We start from the raw sequence: 18,404 nt of genomic DNA, 5'->3' as shown, positions 1-18,404 counted from the left end.
AACTGGGTTCCTTGTGACTCTGGGCAAATCATTTAACCCTTCATTGCCCCAGGTACAAATAAGTACCTGTATATAATATGTAAACCGCTTTGAATGAAGTTGCAAGAACAACAGAAGTCCCGTTCCCCCCTTTCTTGTATTTAAGCTAAATAAACCCAACTCCCCCCTCCATTTTTTCATTCTCCATAATTTGTAGATTAGTTTTTCAAGCCAGTTCTGGCATGTCCCCTAGCCAGCCTACGTCAAATGCTATCTACAAAGAATATGAATAAGAGATAGTTGGATACAATAGAGCAGTGCTTCTCAACCCCTTCCTGGCTTTCACAATGATTATGCATGTTCTGGAGGCCCACTCTATGCAAATCTATCTCGTGTATATTCACTGTGGTAATCTTAAAAGCCAACTGGCCAGGTGTGCCTCCACTAGAGGGTTGGGAAGCACTGGCAAAAAGGGAAGCAAAGCATACCGAAACTGCAAGACTAACTGGCTTTGGCTGTCCGAACAGTTCAAATTCTCATTTTACCAACTCTGCTGATATTTTCTTTTAATCAGCTTCAAGAGGACACACTTAAAGGTTTATCTCAACAAGCAGACGGGGGCTAATTATGCAATAAACAGTCCCAAGAGAGACCAGCATCTAACACTTTAGTTCCAAGGTTTTTGTTGGTGTAGAATAGCTTTTTTGTATAATTTATTGTGGACCTCAGTGGTGACTCATTTTATAAGAGCCAGAATATCTCTTAGCTCACCTTGCCTCTTCACAGGGTCCAATTTTTAAATCAAATTCCTTATTTTAACTTTTTGAATACTTTTTATAAATTTCTTGACATTTTAGCGCAACTTCATATCCCATCTTAAATCTTTACCTTTGTCTCATATGTCAAAAAATTTTTTTTTACAAAAAAGACTGCTTTGTTTGCAGTCATAAACAAAAGGACCAGTGGCCGACATGCAGCATGTTTCGCTTTTGCTGCGTCACCACTGAGGTCCATAATACATTATACAAAAAAACTATTCTACACAAACAAAAACCTTGGAACTAAAGTGTTAGATATTTTCTTTTAAACATCATCACCAAAAAAAGGAGCTCAGTGAGCACTCTGAAGTACCATGAGAGCATACAACAGTGAACACACTCACACAACACAGCCCAGTCAACAAACATGCTTGAAATTCTTTAATCAGTAGGGTCCCTGTAACTCCTCCACACGCCTGGCAGCATGCTTTAAGAATCACACTCATTTCTCATTGGTCCTTACAGCTAGTGATGTCATATGACATCGCCACTGGTCCACAGCCTAGGTAGAATCACAGCATGCAGTGACAGTATTGTCAAACTGCTCACCAAGGTAGAAGGAACCCAATTGAAGAATAAACTTTTTAAAAAAAATGTTTCAAAAAGTAAAACATGTCTTCAGACGGTGCGCCTTACATGAGGGTCCCACCTCATTTCCAAACTGCTGCACTGTGCCTACTCACAGCTGGATCGTGTCATGTAGGGCTTCACTGCATAGCTGGATGACATGTAGCCCAGACACACAGCTGCCTGAGGCTGAGGTATGTTATGGAGTATCCGGTTCTCAACTTGGCTCTTCAAAAGTGGACCTTCCCTACAAATCTCAAATGGCTCCACCTCCCATTGGTATGCCATTGAGATACACTGTACTTTATTCCCACATGAGTAATTAATGATACAGGCGTTACTTCTCATGGGTGTGAAGCTGTGCAAGGTCACTGTGTCTTTCAGGTCAAGGAGCAGAGACTGTCTTGCTGTATTCCAGTGTATAGATTACATCATGTCATGAATATTAACAGGTCCATGTGCATTCCCTAGAATGAAGCAATTTTTAAAGTGCAACCATCTGCTAGAAGGGTGTGATTCAGCCAAGAAAGAGAGATCCCAGCCTCTCTTTCCCAACACTTTTCTTCCCCGTACAGCAGAGACTTGTGGCACTAATGGGAGATAGACCTATGACACCAGGAGGCAAGAGCAGGCTGAGAGCCCATGAAGAATGATCCCTTAGCCTCTCTCGTCCCGTCTCTGTGGAGGATGGCAGAAACTTCCTGACAGCACGGTCATGTCTTCAGACAACCCAACAGTTCATGTGGGGATGGCAGCTTTGCCAGCATCAGGATTCACTGGTCCTCTCTGGAAAGAAGAGCTCAGTGCACCTGCGGATGGTGTCCCGTGGGGAACTCACAGTGTGCCCCACTGTACGAGGGTCTGTGAAGATCTCATAGTCATTCCCACCCTGCAAGAGAAGGGAATAGAAAGCAGGGAATAGCACAGTTAGATATGTTCTTATTCCTCCTCCTAGTATTTTTTTCTTGATTCATTCCAGGTTAGTACGGCTTTCTCTTCATTATAGGCTTACCCCCTCCTGTAAACTGCTCTGTGGCAATTTTTTGCTCTGCATGAAGGCAATGTGTATGATTCAATCTGAATTCCTCATAGATTTATAACTTGTAAATGCTGTGCTTTCCATTAAACCATGAATTCCACAGTGGTATTAACAACTACCCCCTCCCCCCACAAAACAAAAAGAGAAAGAAGCAAAATCCGCAAATCTGAAAACAGGAAAAACATAAAAATCCAAACTTATGGATAAAATTATGTCCTAAGTTATCTGGATAACTAGCAGTGATATTTAATGCTGCCATCAGGATGATTTATGTTCCTCTGCCAGAGGAGAGTAATGGCGGTTAGTGTAACTGGTTTTAAAAAAGGTTTGGACAAGTTTCTGGAGTTAAAGTCCATAGTCTGCTATTGAGACAGATATGGGAAAGCCACTGCTTACCCTGGCATGTTGCTACTTTTTGGTATGTGTGACCTGCATTAGTCACTGTTGGAAGCAGGATACTGGGCTAGATGGATCATTGGTCTGACCCAGTATGTCAGAAAAAAAAAGGTGTCTGAATTAAACATGGGACTAAAATTTAAAAGCATTTATCCAAGTAGAAGGTATTGAGAGAGATATTCAGTGGCCCTGTCCGAATGGTGCCACTGAGTACGTTTACAGACCGCTCTGGAACTATCCAGATAGTCTTATGACCAAGTCCACTCAAGCTTTGAAATTAAATCGAAACTCCAAACACAGCTTCACACACGCTGCATACCAAAATCTTTTTGTCAGTTACCTGCTCTGTTTTTCGATACAGCAGAAGAGAGATGGGATTGTAATCCCAGATGTAGCTTTGAAACCCCTGATGCAGTGGAAGTGAAACGGGGATTCCCTGTTGGGTTGAAGCTGGTGATATTAAGGACAGCGGAACACTGCAGCAATTGGATTGAAGCTAAGTGATTTGTGGCTGTTTCATCAGGATTGATGATTAGTATTGAACTGATGTAAACTGTATGACTAGAACAGAAAGCAATTGATTCAAACTACATTCTGTGTTCTATAAAGTATATATACACGTTTGTCACCTTACCAGTTGAGTTGGGAGAAGTTTTCAACACATACCTAGATATACTAAGGAGCACTACGTGGAGTTTTTTTTTTAGCCAGATGATGGTGCGCCGGGTCCACGCCTTATAGTCTGTAATCTTAGTCTGGCTGGGTGGCGTTACTGAGGCTTTTTTTCTCCACTGTATAGTGCATGGTCATGTTTGGCCTCTTAGGTGACAGCGGGAGTACTTATTGATTTTGGTACGCAGCGTGTGTGAAGCTGTATTTGGACTATCCAGATAGTGCCAAGCCAATTGGGGTACAGGCACAAATCATCCAGATGGCAGCACTTCATATCACTGCTAACTATCCAGATAACTTAGGACAGCACAAAAGTTGATCTAAGAACAGTTCGGATAAGTTCTCTGGAAAGCAGACGAATACCAACACTCCCCGGAAAGGGGCACTGCACAAAATGAGTAATTCTAGATGGCAAATGGATAGCACTCGCCCAACAACAGCCTACAAAAACCAAACAAACCCATCAACAGCCAGATTATAGCTGGTTTAGCTTTAACAGGGTATAAAGTGCACAGCTCTGAAACAGTAGTTGAGAATGAACTCGAACCAATGCGCCTTTCACCCATGCTTCTAGAACCACAATGTTCTCTGGTAGAACATTACAACACTGAAGGGATACCTGTAAATCACCAGAATGTGTGAATCTGGCATGGGTGAGACTGGAAAGGTCATGTTTCATGGCCTTCGTTTTTAATCGCTCCAAAGCACTGGAATGACCTCACACCTTTGAGATCTGCGGTTTCTATCCCAAAATGTAAACAATTACTAAAGACTCATTTTTTTTTCAGTTGGCCTTTGGGCCCTCAACCCTATCTAGCTGAATAGTTTGTTGCAGACTAAGGCACACCAGCCCCTGTATCTTAACCATTATGACCCCTCCTTGTGGATGAATCCTATTATAATTGGTGTTCCTTTCTTCATTTTCTTTCTGTAGTTTGTTAACCGCTTTGATCAACACAGTTGTGCTATTGGTATATCAAATTCCTTATTAAACTATTTTAACTCGTGCTGTCTGCTGTGACTGGAATTGCAGTACAAACTCATTCCTATGAAGTAACCAATTCATTCACTAACAGAATGATGTGGACTATTTTGGGCTGTACTGCCCCCTGGTGTTGTGGGTTTAGAAGAACATCATGGTTCTGGTGATGACCCCCGAGGAAGTGTTTGCGGAACACACATTGACTTGAGCTCACCCTTGGATGCTGTGCTTTCATCCAGTTATTAAAGATTAACTCAATAAGATCAGGACTTTTCGAATTGTGTTTGGGGCCCAGCTTCTGGGTGTTTTATGGGTGAGCGCTGCTTGTTTCTGTACCTCTGTTTGGAGCTCTTTTGATGTGGCAGGAACGACCTGGACTTTTTATCCTATCCCTATGTGCTGATGTTCATTTGGGTAATTCAAGATAACTAAGGGGTCTTTTTACTAAGCTGTGTTAGTTGCGAACGAACTCCTACCACAGCTTAAAATGGTGTACTGCAGGATGCATTCAGGAGTCCTGTGCTAACTGCCACACTGGCGTGCTAAAAAATATTTGAAACATTTTGTTGAGAGGAGCATGGAGAGTGAGTGTTCCTGCGCTAATCAGCACAGCTAACATTAGTGGTTAGCACAAGAGTACCAGGTGAGCCCTTACTGCCTACACAATGGGTGGTAGTAAATGCTCACACAGTATAATTTTTTAATGGCCATGCACTAATGGCATTAATGAAAACAAATAAAAGGCCAGTTTTATGGTTGCAGTAAAAAAAAAAATGGCTTAGCATGTGGGGAAAACCTGCACTAAGGTCACTTTTGTCACAGCTTAGTAAAAAGACCCTTAACATTCCTGCAAACTGCTTTGTCCTATTAATTAGTTAAAGTGGCAAATCAAGGATCAAGGATCAATAAACACATGAGATCCATCACTGCCATGGAAATGCCATTGGGAAATTGCCCTTTCCATTTCCCCCACTGGAACACTAGAGGTCACTGCTGCATGCCAGAAAGGCCTGGAAGCCGAGAGCTGATGTTGATCCGGAGACTCACCGGTGAGGTCTCATTGCCAAAGAAGTGAATGGTGTCAAACTGCTCCCCATCCAGAATGTCCAGGCAATATCTCTTGTCCCAGCCCTCAGGGAACACGTCAAAACTGATCATGCCTCCTGGAAAGAGAACAGAATTACAACAGGGATTTTCAGGAGTTTTGCTGGAGAAGGGATGCAGCGGCCATCTTTTTTCATTTTTATTGACCAACTCTAGTACATAGTAAAATACAATGCACATGCCACCAAATACATGTCCTACTACACCTCTTTCTGTTTGCTTTTAGTCTCTTCGGGGCAGAATTTCAAATACTTTTAACACTCTGACATTATAACTGTTATCAAACCTTTAAACCTAATACAAACAAAATAAAATTTCAGGTGCCCATTGGATAGTATATTTTGCAAGTTGTTCTCTACTAAAGAATATATTTTGTGGCAAAAGGGATTCCGTCCTGCCAAAAAGATCACGGTTGCTTGAGGTGACAAAGTCAGCTTGTTATACATTATGTTACCTAAATGGTAAAATTATGTATCATACCTGATAATTTTCTTTCCATTAATCATAGCTGATCAATCCATAGACTGGTGGGTTGTGTCCATCTACCAGCAGGTGGAGATAGAGAGCAATCCTTTTGCCTCCCTATATGTGGTCATGTGCTGCCGGAAACTCCTCAGTATGTCGATATCAAAGCTCCATCCGCAGGACTCAGCACTTAGAGAATTACACCCACAAAGGGACACTCTGCCCAGCTCACCACCGCCGAAACGGGGGAGGGGAATTAACCCAGCTCATCCCCACACAAGTGGGGGAGGGGAATCCGTCCAGCTCATCCCCGTGGAGCGGGGGAGGGACACCACCCCGCCGATGCGGGGGGATCTGGCTTATCCTGCAACCGCAACCGCGGGAGGAGCTGACTGACCCTAACACCGCCGAAGCGGGAGGGGTACCAAGCTGCCCTACAGCCGCACGAAGCGGGAGGGAGTGCCGGCAGAATTTATGTCTCAATCCAGCCCCGTAAAACGGAGGGGAGAGGAATGCAGCAGCTCACTGTTACACAAACTCGTCTCAACTCTTGTAGGATCCAAGTGAAAAAAGAACTTGAACACGAAGTCCTCCTGAAGTAACTGAAGACTAAACTTGAACCTAAAATTCAACCAGAATATAAACAGTACAGATATCTGGGAGGGGCTATGGATTGATCAGCTATGATTAATGGAAAGAAAATTATCAGGTATGATACATAATTTTACCTTCCATATCATCAGGCTGATCAATCCATAGACTGGTGGGATGTACCGAAGCAGTACTCACCCAGGGCGGGACATTGAAATCCCTGACCGCAACACTGTGGCTCCAAACCGGGCCTCCGCCCGAGCAGCCACAGTCAAGCGGTAATGCTTGGAGAAAGTATGGGCCGATGCCCAAGTTGCCGCCTTGCATATCTCTTCCAAGGAGACGGACCCGGCCTCTGCCATCGAGGCCGCCTGAGCTCTAGTGGAGTGAGCCTTCAGCTGGAGAGACGGCATCTTCCCCGCGGCCACATAAGCCGCTGAAATGGCTTCCTTGACCCATCTTGCCACTGTAGGCTTAGCAGCCTGCAGACCCTTACGAGGACCTGCAAACAGGACAAACAGATGATCCGATTTCCGGAAATCATTGGTCACTTCCAAGTATCTGATGATGACACGTCTCACATCCAGATATTTGAGAGCAGAGTACTCTTCTGGGTAGTCCTCCCTACGAAAGGAAGGGAGACAGAGCTGCTGATTCACATGGAAGCGAGAAACAATCTTGGGCAGGAAGGAAGGCACTGTGCGAATAGACACTCCTGCCTCAGTGAACTGCAGAAAAGGCTCTCAACATGAGAGTGCCTGGAGCTCGGAAACTCTTCTGGCTGAAGTGATAGCCACCAAAAAGACTGCTTTCAACGTCAGGTCTTTCAGAGATGCCCTCGACAAGGGTTCAAAAGGCGGCTTCTGCAATGCTCTTAGCACCAGGTTGAGATTCCACGCAGGCACCACAGAGTGCAGAGGAGGGCGCAGGTGATTAACTCCTTTGAGAAAGCGCACCACATCTGGCTGAGAAGCCAGGGAAACACCCTTCAGGCGGCCCCTGAAGCAAGTCAGAGCCGCTACCTGGACTTTAAGGGAACTGAGCGACAGGCCTTTCTCCAGACCTTCTTGCAGGAACGCCAACAGTGAAGAAATTGGAGCAGTGAAGGGAGAAAGTGAGCCTGCTTCACACCACGCTGCAAAGATACGCCAAACCCTGGCGTAAGCAGTAGAAGTAGAGCTCTTCCTCGCTCTCAGCATAGTGGCGATGACCTTGTTTGAGAAGCCCTTCTTTCTCAGACGCTGCCGCTCAATAGCCAGGCCGTAAGACCAAAGGGGGAGGGATCCTCCATCACCACGGGACCCTGATGTAACAGGCCCTGCTCCACTGGCAGTCGCAGAGGATCGTCGACTGAGAGCCTGATCAAGTCCGCATACCAGGGACGTCTGGGCCAATCCGGACCCACCAGGATTATCCGGCCCGGATGCTTTGCCACCCGGTCTAGCACCCTGCCCAGCATGGGCCTGGGCGGGAACACATAGAGAAGCTCTTGTGTCGGCCACTGTTGGAGAAGAGCATCTACTCCCAGGGATCGAGGGTCCCGTCCTCTGCTGAAAAAGCGCGGCACTTGGCAATTGGCCGATGACGCCATCAGATCTAGGCTCGGCTGGCCCCAGCGCTTCGTGATGTCCAAGAACGCCTGAGCCGATAGTTGCCACTCTCCGGGCTCCAAGGTATGGCGACTGAGAAAGTCCGCCTTGACATTCATAACTCCAGCAATGTGGGCCGCTGACAGCTGTTCCAGGTTCACTTCCGCCCACTGGCATAGATTCATGGCCTCCTTGGCTAGAGGGGCGCTCTTGGTACCTCCCTGGCGGTTGACATAGGCCACAGCCGTGGCATTGTCCGACAGGACCCGTACTGGCTTCAAGGCCAGAACCGGGATGAACTCCAAAAGCGCCAACCGAATGGCTCTGAGTTCCAGGAGGTTGATAGACCACTTTGCCTCTGCAGGAGACCAGAGCCCCTGCGCTGTCCTTCCCAAACAGTGGGCTCCCCAGCCCGACAAAGAGGCGTCCGTCGTGACGACAATCCACTCTGGGGTCACCAGAGGCATTCCCGCAGACAACTTGTCTGTCTGCATCCACCAGCTCAGCGCCTTGCGCACTGCTGGGTCCAAGGGAAGGCGCACAGCATAATCCTCCGACATCGGAGTCCAGCGCTGCAGCAGAGAGTGTTGTAGTGGTCTCATATGAGCCCTGGCCCAGGGCACTACTTCCATCGTGGCCGTCATAGAGCCCAACAGCTGCACATAGTCCCAAGCCCGAAGAGGAGAGGCTACTAGGAACTGGTCCACCTGAGCCTGAAGTTTGACAATCCGATTGTCTGGCAGGAACACTCTGCCCACTTGGGTGTCGAATCGAACTCCCAGATACTCCAGGGACTGAGTCGGGCGCAGCTGGCTCTTCTTCCAGTTGATGATCCATCCCAGGGAGCTCAAAAGAGCAACTACCCGGTCCACAGCTTTGCCGCACTCTGCATAAGAGGGGGCTCGGATCAACCAGTCGTCCAGATTAGGATGGACTTGTACTCCTTCCTTTCGCAGGAAGGCCGCTATGACCACCATTACTTTGGAAAAGGTCCGCGGAGCAGTAGCCAACCCGAAAGGGAGGGCTCTGAACTGGAAGTGTCGTCCCAGGACTGCAAAACGCAGAAAGCGTTGGTGAGGAGGCCAGATGGGAATATGCAGGTACGCTTCCTTGATGTCCAAGGAAGCCAAGAACTCTCCTGCCTTCACTGCCGCTATAACAGAGCGGAGAGTCTCCATGCGAAAGTGCCGCACTTTCAAGGCCCGATTGACCCCTTTGAGGTCGAGGATAGGCCGGACAGAACCTCCTTTCTTTGGTACCACAAAGTAAATGGAGTAACGTCCCTTGCTAATCTGATTTTTTTCTGGCACCGGAACGACCGCACCCAGGCGGATCAGGTTGTCCAAGGTCTGCTGCACTGCCACAGCTTTGACCGGAGACTTGCAGGGAGAGAGTACAAACCCGTCTCTTAAGGGTCGGCAGAACTCTAGCTTGTAGCCGTCTCTGATGACTTCCAGCACCCAAGCGTCTGAAGTTATTGTGGTCCACTCGCCCAGAAACGAGGACAGCCGTCCTTCAATCTGCACTGGGGCGTGGACCAAGGCCCCGTCATTGGGTACGAGACCCTGGGGGAGGACCGGAGGGAGCACCTCCGGGACGGCGGTCTCTGCGAAAGGAATGCTGCTTGGGGGAGAAATTCCTCTTGAAGGAAGAGGGGGCAGAGGAGCCCGACCTGCCCGGGCGGTACCGACGGGCTTCCTGAAACCGTCCTCTGGAGGTACCGGGACGAGTACTAGCCCGAGCCCTGACCTCTGGTAACCTCTTGCCCTTAGACGTGCCGAGATCGGTCACGATTTTGTCCAGCTCGACCCCAAAGAGCAGCTTGCCTTTAAAAGGCAATCTAGCCAGGCGGGATTTAGAGGCGTGGTCAGCAGACCAATGCTTCAGCCAAAGCCACCGCCGCGCAGAGATGGTCTGAGCCATGCCTTTAGCTGAGGCTCTCAAGACATCATACAGCAAGTCTGCCAAATAGGCTAAGCCCGATTCCAGGGCCGGCCAATCAGCCCTCAAGGAATGATCCGAGGGGGAAGCCCGCTGCACCATAGTCAGGCACGCCCTGGCCACATAGGAACCGCAAACTGAGGCTTGCAAACTTAAAGCAGACGCCTCAAAGGACGACCTTAAGGCCGCCTCCAATCTTCTGTCTTGGGCGTCCTTTAGGGCCGTGCCACCTTCCACCGGCAACGCCGTTTTCTTAGTCACCGCAGTGATTAAAGAATCCACGGTAGGCCACAGATAGGCCTCACGTTCACTTTCAGGTAAAGGATAGAGGCGGGACATAGCCCTAGCCACTTTGAGGCTCGCTTCCGGGACATCCCATTGAGCCGAAATTAAGGTGTGCATGGCATCATGCATGTGGAAGGTTCTAGGCGGGCGCTTCGTCCCCAGCATAATGGCAGAGCCAACAGGGGCTGAGGGAGAGACGTCCTCCAGAGTGGAAATCTTCAAAATGCCCATGGCCTGCACTAACAGGTTGGACAAATCCTCTGAGCTAAACAGCCGCGCTGCAGAGGGGTCATCCGCTCCAACCGAGCGGGGATCCGTCTCCTCCAAGGAATCCGCAAAGGACCGTTGGGAGAACTCAGATACGCTGCCCTCATCTACATCGGAGGAGACAAGGTCCTCCAAGGCCTGGGAATCAACCCGAGGGCGTTTACCTCCGGGGACCTCAACCTCTTTAGCAAGCGAGGGAGCAGGGGCAGCGTTTTGCATAAGGAAGGCCTGATGCAGCAGCAAAACAAACTCGGGGGAGAAACCCCCCAGACTGTGCACTTCCGCAGCCTGGGCTACAGCCCTAGACGCACCCTCGACCGGCGCTCGCAAGAGCGGGGGAGAGACATGCTGCGCATCCAAGATGGCGTCCGGCGCGACACTCCGCGAAGGAGCCGCACGGGAAGAACGGCGCTTAATTTTCGCCATTTTGGTGCCGTCGCCCAAATTAAGGGCGTCCATGGCATTAATGTCTCCCTCAAGGGCGGCCCAAGAAGAAGCCGTCCGAGTCGCGTGGCCGGCCAAGATGGCGGAGGCGAGCAGCAGGGGATGGGCGTTTATGGCGGGAAAAACCGCCACGCCGGAGGAAGGACCGGGACACTCATCGGCCACAAAACTGTCACCCAACAAGGGCGAATCAGATTTTAAGACCCCCGCATCCCCTCTAGAAGCGCCGAAGCGATCCGGGGAGCGACTTGCGCCCTCGCCCTCCGACACCATATGCCACGTGGAGATCAATCGGGGAACCCCCTGCCCGCTATAAAAAGGTAAAAATTACCTGCTTTCCGCTCCGAGCTGTAACGACCTGGTGTCCCAGTGAGTATGCTGCAATAAACGTTTAAATAAACGTCGAAATAAACGCCTTTAAGGATGTTCAAAATTTTTTTTTTTTTAACGGAGCCAGCGGGAGGGGGGAGAAAAGGAGGGACCTGGCGCCACCAGGTTTGCACTTGCTCAAGAAGAGCCCTCAACCCCAGGCACTCAACAAAACCTAAAAATTAGGCTTGGAGGCCTAGCCAGAGCTGCTGCTGTGTGTGACCACCACCTGCTGAGATAGAGAACATACTGGGGAGTTTCCGGCAGCACATGACCACATATAGGGAGGCAAAAGGATTGCTCTCTATCTCCACCTGCTGGTAGATGGACACAACCCACCAGTCTATGGATTGATCAGCTTGATGATATGGAAACATAAGTTCCCCTCTCTTAAAATTCACTCTGTGATGATTCAGCCATTCTATCCCTCCACTTTCTTGCTACTACTACTATGATTTGGTATTCTACAGCCCAAGACTTTCATCCACAATTTCTCTCCTGTTCATATAACCTCAATAATTATATCCTTGGATCCAGTGGCAAATTGGGGTACATTTCCTAAAAAACAGAAACCAGCTTGGTATCTCATCACTGTGTTTCTCCCTAGAACTTATCTTACTAGCCACTGTAACACCTGAAGACAAAAAGCTGAACCTGGCATTTGCTGCCTGTAAACTGCACAGGAGAGCTCTCAGCTGGCTCCCTGGAATGACCCACACTCACCTCGTGTGCATCTCAGGCCCTTCCCAGCAAACTCCCTCTGTAAAGCTGCCACAAACTTCTCACGGATCCTCTCCTTCTGCAGGTAGAGAGAACAAAGGGAGAGACAAGTGTCAGGCACACAATTACTAACAGACTGCATGAAAAAGGCATGTTGAGATTGCATCAAGGTGAGAGTGATAAACTGATCAGTTCTGAGGAAGAATAGGAGAATGAAGCTATAATTAGAAGAGGCAATAATCTGGGATGCGTTAGGATGAGGGGCATTCTGGGTGAAAATCATTGATGGTTACCTGTACAATTGATCTGCCATCCTGTCCTTGGTGTGGACTGGCAGGGGGTGTGTGTATACACAACCTTTCTCTACAAGTGAGTGATGAGGGGAGGAGTCCATACTCCCCCAGCATCCAGCCTCTGCCTCTTAACCCCCTTCCCCAGCATCCTCTCCAACTTATCTGCCCCATCACTGCCATTTCACACCTGCCTTTCTTCCCCCATCCTACCAGTGTCTCCATCTTCTCCTTCCACATCTGCTCCCCTTCCACTGCTGCCACCATATCTGCTCATGTTCCCTGTGTCTCCCACCCAGACAGTCTGGAGGGGAAGATAGAGCACACAAAAGGTTAGAATATCAGGCCAGCCAAGGGCTCTGGAGTGGGTAGGTGAGAGTAATGGGTCCTTTAGTTCATGTCTGCACAGTCTGAGTCACCTTGTCCAGTTCTGAGAACTCAATTCGCTCCTCCTGGTTGCAGCTGAGAGTAATGGGTCCTTTAGTTCATGTCTGCACAGTCTGAGTCACCTTGTCCAGTTCTGAGAACTCAATTCGCTCCTCCTGGTTGCAGCTCCGACCAATCGGAGAGATGTTCAACATCCATTGCGAAACTCTATGAAGGTTCCTCTGCAGACACAGAGAGAGACCAGGGAGAGGGTTATCCTACCTGAAAACCAATGCTGTGTATTCCACATTATCTCCTGTCTTTAAATTTAGGAAAAACCTTTTTCCCAGCACTACCTCAATGATATGCTCATAGCCACCACTAAGGTTATTAATATAGTTTGGACAATTTCACAGAGATGAAAGAGGCAGTGGCTCAGAGATAAATATTGCATATTGCCATATAGGAAACCTGGGTGCAATTCCTAGGCTGCCCTTCTGCTCTCGTGGTTGACTGGGGCTCCTGTGCCCTTACTTTTATACAATCTGTGTACAGGTGTTCTCAGAGGCGTATTTTGGGCAGGGATGAAGTCACAATTCACATAGTTTATAAAATACATAACTATCTGCACATATTTATACCTTCTTCAGAGAAGGTGTAGAATTTATGTGAAAGCAGTTGTGCACTACCAGGCTCATTTTGTGAAGCTATATTTTACAGGTACACAGACACTTAATTTGCCTTTATAATATAGGTGTGATGAGAGAGGGTTGAGGGTGGGCCTTCAGATTATACAACCAGACAAGGTTACAAAGGTATAGCAAGACACTTTATTAACTCAAAGGCCGAGGCCTCACCTGTTATTTCACAGGTACAGAAAATGAAGGAGAAAGTCTCTTCAGATTCCGAGGAAATTTGAACCTCGGCCCATGTCTGACAGGCGGCGGCCCCAAAGCATAGTTTACACAGTCTTTCCCTCAGGTGGCACAAGCGCTGGTCTGGCTCCAGCCGGGCCTCAAGAACAGGATTCTCACAATTATTCAAGTTAAGGTTTGGCCTGAACCAGGTTATGGTAGCTACACATAGATAGTGAAAAATTACACTGTGGACCCACTTCTCCTTTCCCTGGGCCTCCATAACCCAACACTGGCCCTGCCTTTTATACTTCCTGGCAGCTGTCCTCCTTTCTCCAAAGACAAGCAGGCTGATATTCTCACAAGTGGGTGACGCCACGTCGGCCCCGGAGGATTTTAAAGCAAAATCTCAAAATCTCTTTACGGCGTTCCGTCGCGCGAGCGATTGTACTGCGCATGTGCGCACACCTCTTCCCGCTCGCCGTGCGGACACGCCCCTCAGTTTTTCTTTTTCCGCGTCTGAAGAGACACGGAGTTCGTTAGGGCTTCGTGTTTTCTTCAGGTCTTCGGAGTAAATCTCTTTTTTATTTTTTCATTTGTACTTTTTATGGCAGGCTCATTGTGGCTTATATATACAGGTATTTTTTGTACCTGAGGCAAGAAAAAATTTAAGTAATTGCCAGAGTCACAAGGGGCTGTGCCTCAACGAAGCATATAAGCTTCTCTTTTTCTTTTTTCTTGAAAGTGCTGGTATATTGTTATCTGTGGGCTCTCTCTAGCCAGCAAATAAAACAAGCCCACATTTTTTTGAATCCATTTATTAAAACTTAAACAAATTGCTCTCGAGAGCTGTGAGAGCCTGCTTCAGCACACTACTGTCTTTAAGCCTCACAAGTGGTGAAGGTGTATGTCACAGGAAAAACCAGGAACCTAAGCAGGTGCATCCCTGGTCAGCCACTGAATGGGCAGCCTGGTGACACAATATCAGTGGTGTAACCTTTGAAGTGAGTCTCCACCCGTCTCGGCGTCTCCTGCTCTGCAGGTCATTCGGACGCATCGGCGGAAGTGTCTTGGGCCGGATCATCTCCCTGTGAAGCGCAAGTAGTGTCTCAAAGTACCGAGACGTATTCTACTCTGCCAGGGATGCCCAAAGGACCGGATCATCTCCCTGTGAAGCACAAGTAGTGTCTCAAAGTACCGAGACGTATTCTACTCTGCCAGGGATGCCCAAAGGACCGGATCATCTCCCTGTGAAGCGCAAGTAGTGTCTCAAAGACGAGACTTATGCTACTTGTCAGGGATGCCGAAAGGAGTTTCTGGAGTCCGACAGAGACCGATGCATGCTGGGTATAGTTATGCATCGAGTAGGTCTCCACCTGCCTCGGCGCCTCCTGCTTGGCAGGTCATTCGGGCGCATCAGCGGGTGTCGGTACCATCGGTGCCCAGAGCTTTGCTCCCTCTGTTATGGAGGTATTCGGGCTTCAGACATCAGTCGGTGCCGAGAGCGTTGCTCCCTCTATTATGGAGGTATCCTGGCATTGGACGTCGATACACCGCATCGGTACCGGGTATCATCGGTACCGTCGGTACCGAGTATCATCGGTACCGGGTGTCATGGGTACCGTCGGTACCGAGTATCATCGGTACCGGGTGTCATCGGTACCGGGTGTCATGGGTACCGTCGGTGCCGAGTATCATCGGTACCGAGTGTCGTGGGTACCGTCGGTACCGAGTATCATCGGTACCATGGGTGCCGTCGGTACCGAGTATCATCGGTACCATGGGTGCCGTCGGTGCCGAATGTCACCGGTGCGTCGGTACCGAGGAGTATCGGTACCGGGAACATTGGTACCATGGTCGGTGCCATGGGTCCCGTCGGTACCGGTACCATCGGTACCATGGATTCCGTCGGCACCGGGTATCATCGGTACCATGGGTACCATCGGTGCCGAGTGTCTTCGGTGCATGGGCACCGTCGGCACCAGGTATCACCATCGGCATCAGATATCATGGGCACCATCGATCACAGGTATCATCGCCCATCGGTACCGAGTATCACGAGTACCATCGGTATCGGGTATCGTCGGTACCATGGATAGGTATCATGGATACCGTCGGTACATGAGTACCGTCGATACCAAATATCATGACCAGGTACCATCGGTACCATGGGTGCCATTGGTACCAGGTGTCTTGAGCACCGTCGATACCATGTGTACCATAGGTACCGTCGGTGCTGTTGGTGCCGAATATCATGGGTACCATCGGTACCACATGTCAAGGGTCCCTTCGGTACTAGGGTATCATGGGTACCATCGATACCAGATATCATGACTATCATCGGTACCAAGTACCATGGGTTCCATTGGTACCGGGGTCATCGGTACCATGTGTATCATCGGCACCGTCGGTGCCATGAGTACTATCAGTACCATCGGTCACATCTCTGTTATGGAAGTCATCTGGCAGTCTGGTTTCGATTCCCTTGCATTGCCAGATGTTGTCCTTGGCTTCGAGACCATGGGTACCATTGGATGCCATGGATGCTACCCGCCTCCCGCGGCATCTAGCTTTTCAACTGGTCTCCTTCACCGATGCTGCCTCTGGTATGGGTGTTCGCTCGTAGAACTTACCGCGCCTCCATACCTTGGCTTCCAGGCCCAGAAATGCATGTTAAGAACAGCCATTTTGCTACAGGAGAACATATTTTTCCATAGCTGTTCTGTAGAATTGTATGTATGACAGTTGCTCTATACTGGTCAATGTTTGCATCTGAGCTGCTCTGTTTGAGTAGTTGGCTCAGTTCAATGATGGTTCATCTGATGAACATGAAGGTCATGGGGTTTTCTCTGCTGAGAATCCTCTAGATCCTCTATTTGTCTTGACACATTACAATGGAGATTGTCAATCAGCCCAATGCCAGATGCTCGAGGTCAACTCAGAACTGATAGCAGTTCTAAGAACTTGCTTCGGCGCCCCCGAGGCCAGAGCATACATCCTTAGCCTCCTTTGGAGAATGGCGTACCAGGCTGGCATGATCGCGTCCAAGACCAAGTCCTGCCAGATCTTTATGAGCATTCCCACCGGAGTAGGCTACATCTTTTTTCCAAGTGTCGCAAGTTCCTGTCCAATGGCGTTTTCATCACTTGTATTGTAACACCTAGATTTCTGCTCTAGGTATGGTGATGCGCAGACTCTCATGACCGTGTGCCTCTCACCTGGAGGAGGAGACTCAGCAGAAAATTGTTGATATGCTGTGCATACACTTCCTCATCTCGGAACTTCTTTAAAGAGATCAGCACGCTCGTTCTAGTCAGCGGCGTGCACCTAATCAGGCTCCTGCAGCTATTCCGCAGGAACCAGAGAGGGGTTTTGGAGTGGCTCCAATTCAGCATAGCCACTATATATATAAAAAAAAAAACAACAAATGTCCGTACCGGCCAATCTGCCTGTCGGGGGGAAGTTCAAATTTTCTCCACCACAGGTGACTTCTATATCCTCCAACCGGGGGTTTTTTTCAAATAGTCCGGTTAGGATACATTCTCAATCTGGAATCAAACCCTCCACATTGTTCATTGGAAGTTTAATCCTTTAGCTTCCATCAACAGTGAGTACTTGCAGAGGAACTCTCTGCCTTTCTCAGTACCAATGCAGTCGAGCCTGTTCCACAAGGGTAAGAAGGATTGAGTTTCTATCCCAGGTCCTTCCTTGTGGGTTCCGTCCCATCATAGACATAAGGGGCCTCAACAGATTTCGTTCAGGATGATTTCCCTGGGCATCCTTCTTCCCATACTTCAGGAAAACGAATGGTTATGCTCTCTGGACTTACAAGATACTTCTACTCACTTTGCGTCCAGAGTATGTTTTTCCTAGTGCCTAGCTGTTGTTGCAGCGTATCTTCATGGACTGGGAGTGCAAGTGTTCCCTTAACACGTTGATTGCCCGTCTCAACAGATTACAGCACAGTAATATTGAGACTTCTAGACACATGGCTTCCACAGTTCACGTCACTCCCTTGACACTTTTGCACATCTAGAGGATGTAACCCAACTGTTCGCCAGTCTTCGGAATTCCCCTCAGAGGTGGTTAATTCTCTCCATTTTGATTCTGAGGTGTCCAGTCCACCTTACTCAGTCAAAAGCTGCTGACGAAGGTTGCATCCCTCCTGGCTATCCAACCTAATTATTTTAATCAACCACACAATCGGGTTGTGATGTACTCGATAACAAAGGAGTACTGGATCTTGTCCTCTGAGTCAAGATGCCATGCAGATGTAGCGGTGGGCTCGCCAACGCGGCTTGTTTTCTCCAAGCCATTTATCTAATTGGCGTAAACAGCAGTCTGGCCGACAGGCTGAGCAACTTAGTTCAATCACAAAGTCCCTCAGTTCTGTTCCAGGCTGCAGGTTCACGGCAGGCTACCATCGGATGCCTTTCTCCTTCTTTGGGGGACAAGTTTTCTGTATGCGTATCCTACCATACATCTGGTGGAAAAGACTTTGCTGATTCTCAAGCAAGATTGTGGAGCCATGATTCTGATTGCTCCTTTCTAGCTACGTCAGATACGATTCCCTCTTCTTCTGGAGTTGGAATGTTTTCCAGCTCTCATTACGCAGAACGAGGGGGCACTTCTGCATCCCAACCTCCAATCTATGGCTCACACGGTC

At 48.6% G+C, this 18,404-nt stretch overlaps 1 pseudogene; it reads right to left on the bottom strand.

The window, feature by feature from the left end:
- Window positions 1-818: 818 nt before the first annotated feature.
- LOC115459369 overlaps window positions 819-18,404 on the bottom strand; it is a 43,103-nt pseudogene continuing 25,517 nt past the window's right edge.

Source organism: Microcaecilia unicolor, unplaced genomic scaffold (genome assembly GCF_901765095.1).
Source record: "Microcaecilia unicolor unplaced genomic scaffold, aMicUni1.1, whole genome shotgun sequence".
Classification (NCBI taxonomy): Eukaryota; Metazoa; Chordata; class Amphibia; order Gymnophiona; family Siphonopidae; genus Microcaecilia; species Microcaecilia unicolor.
The sequence above is the reverse complement of the archived record's forward strand: the minus strand, read 5'-3'. Positions and strand labels throughout refer to the sequence as shown.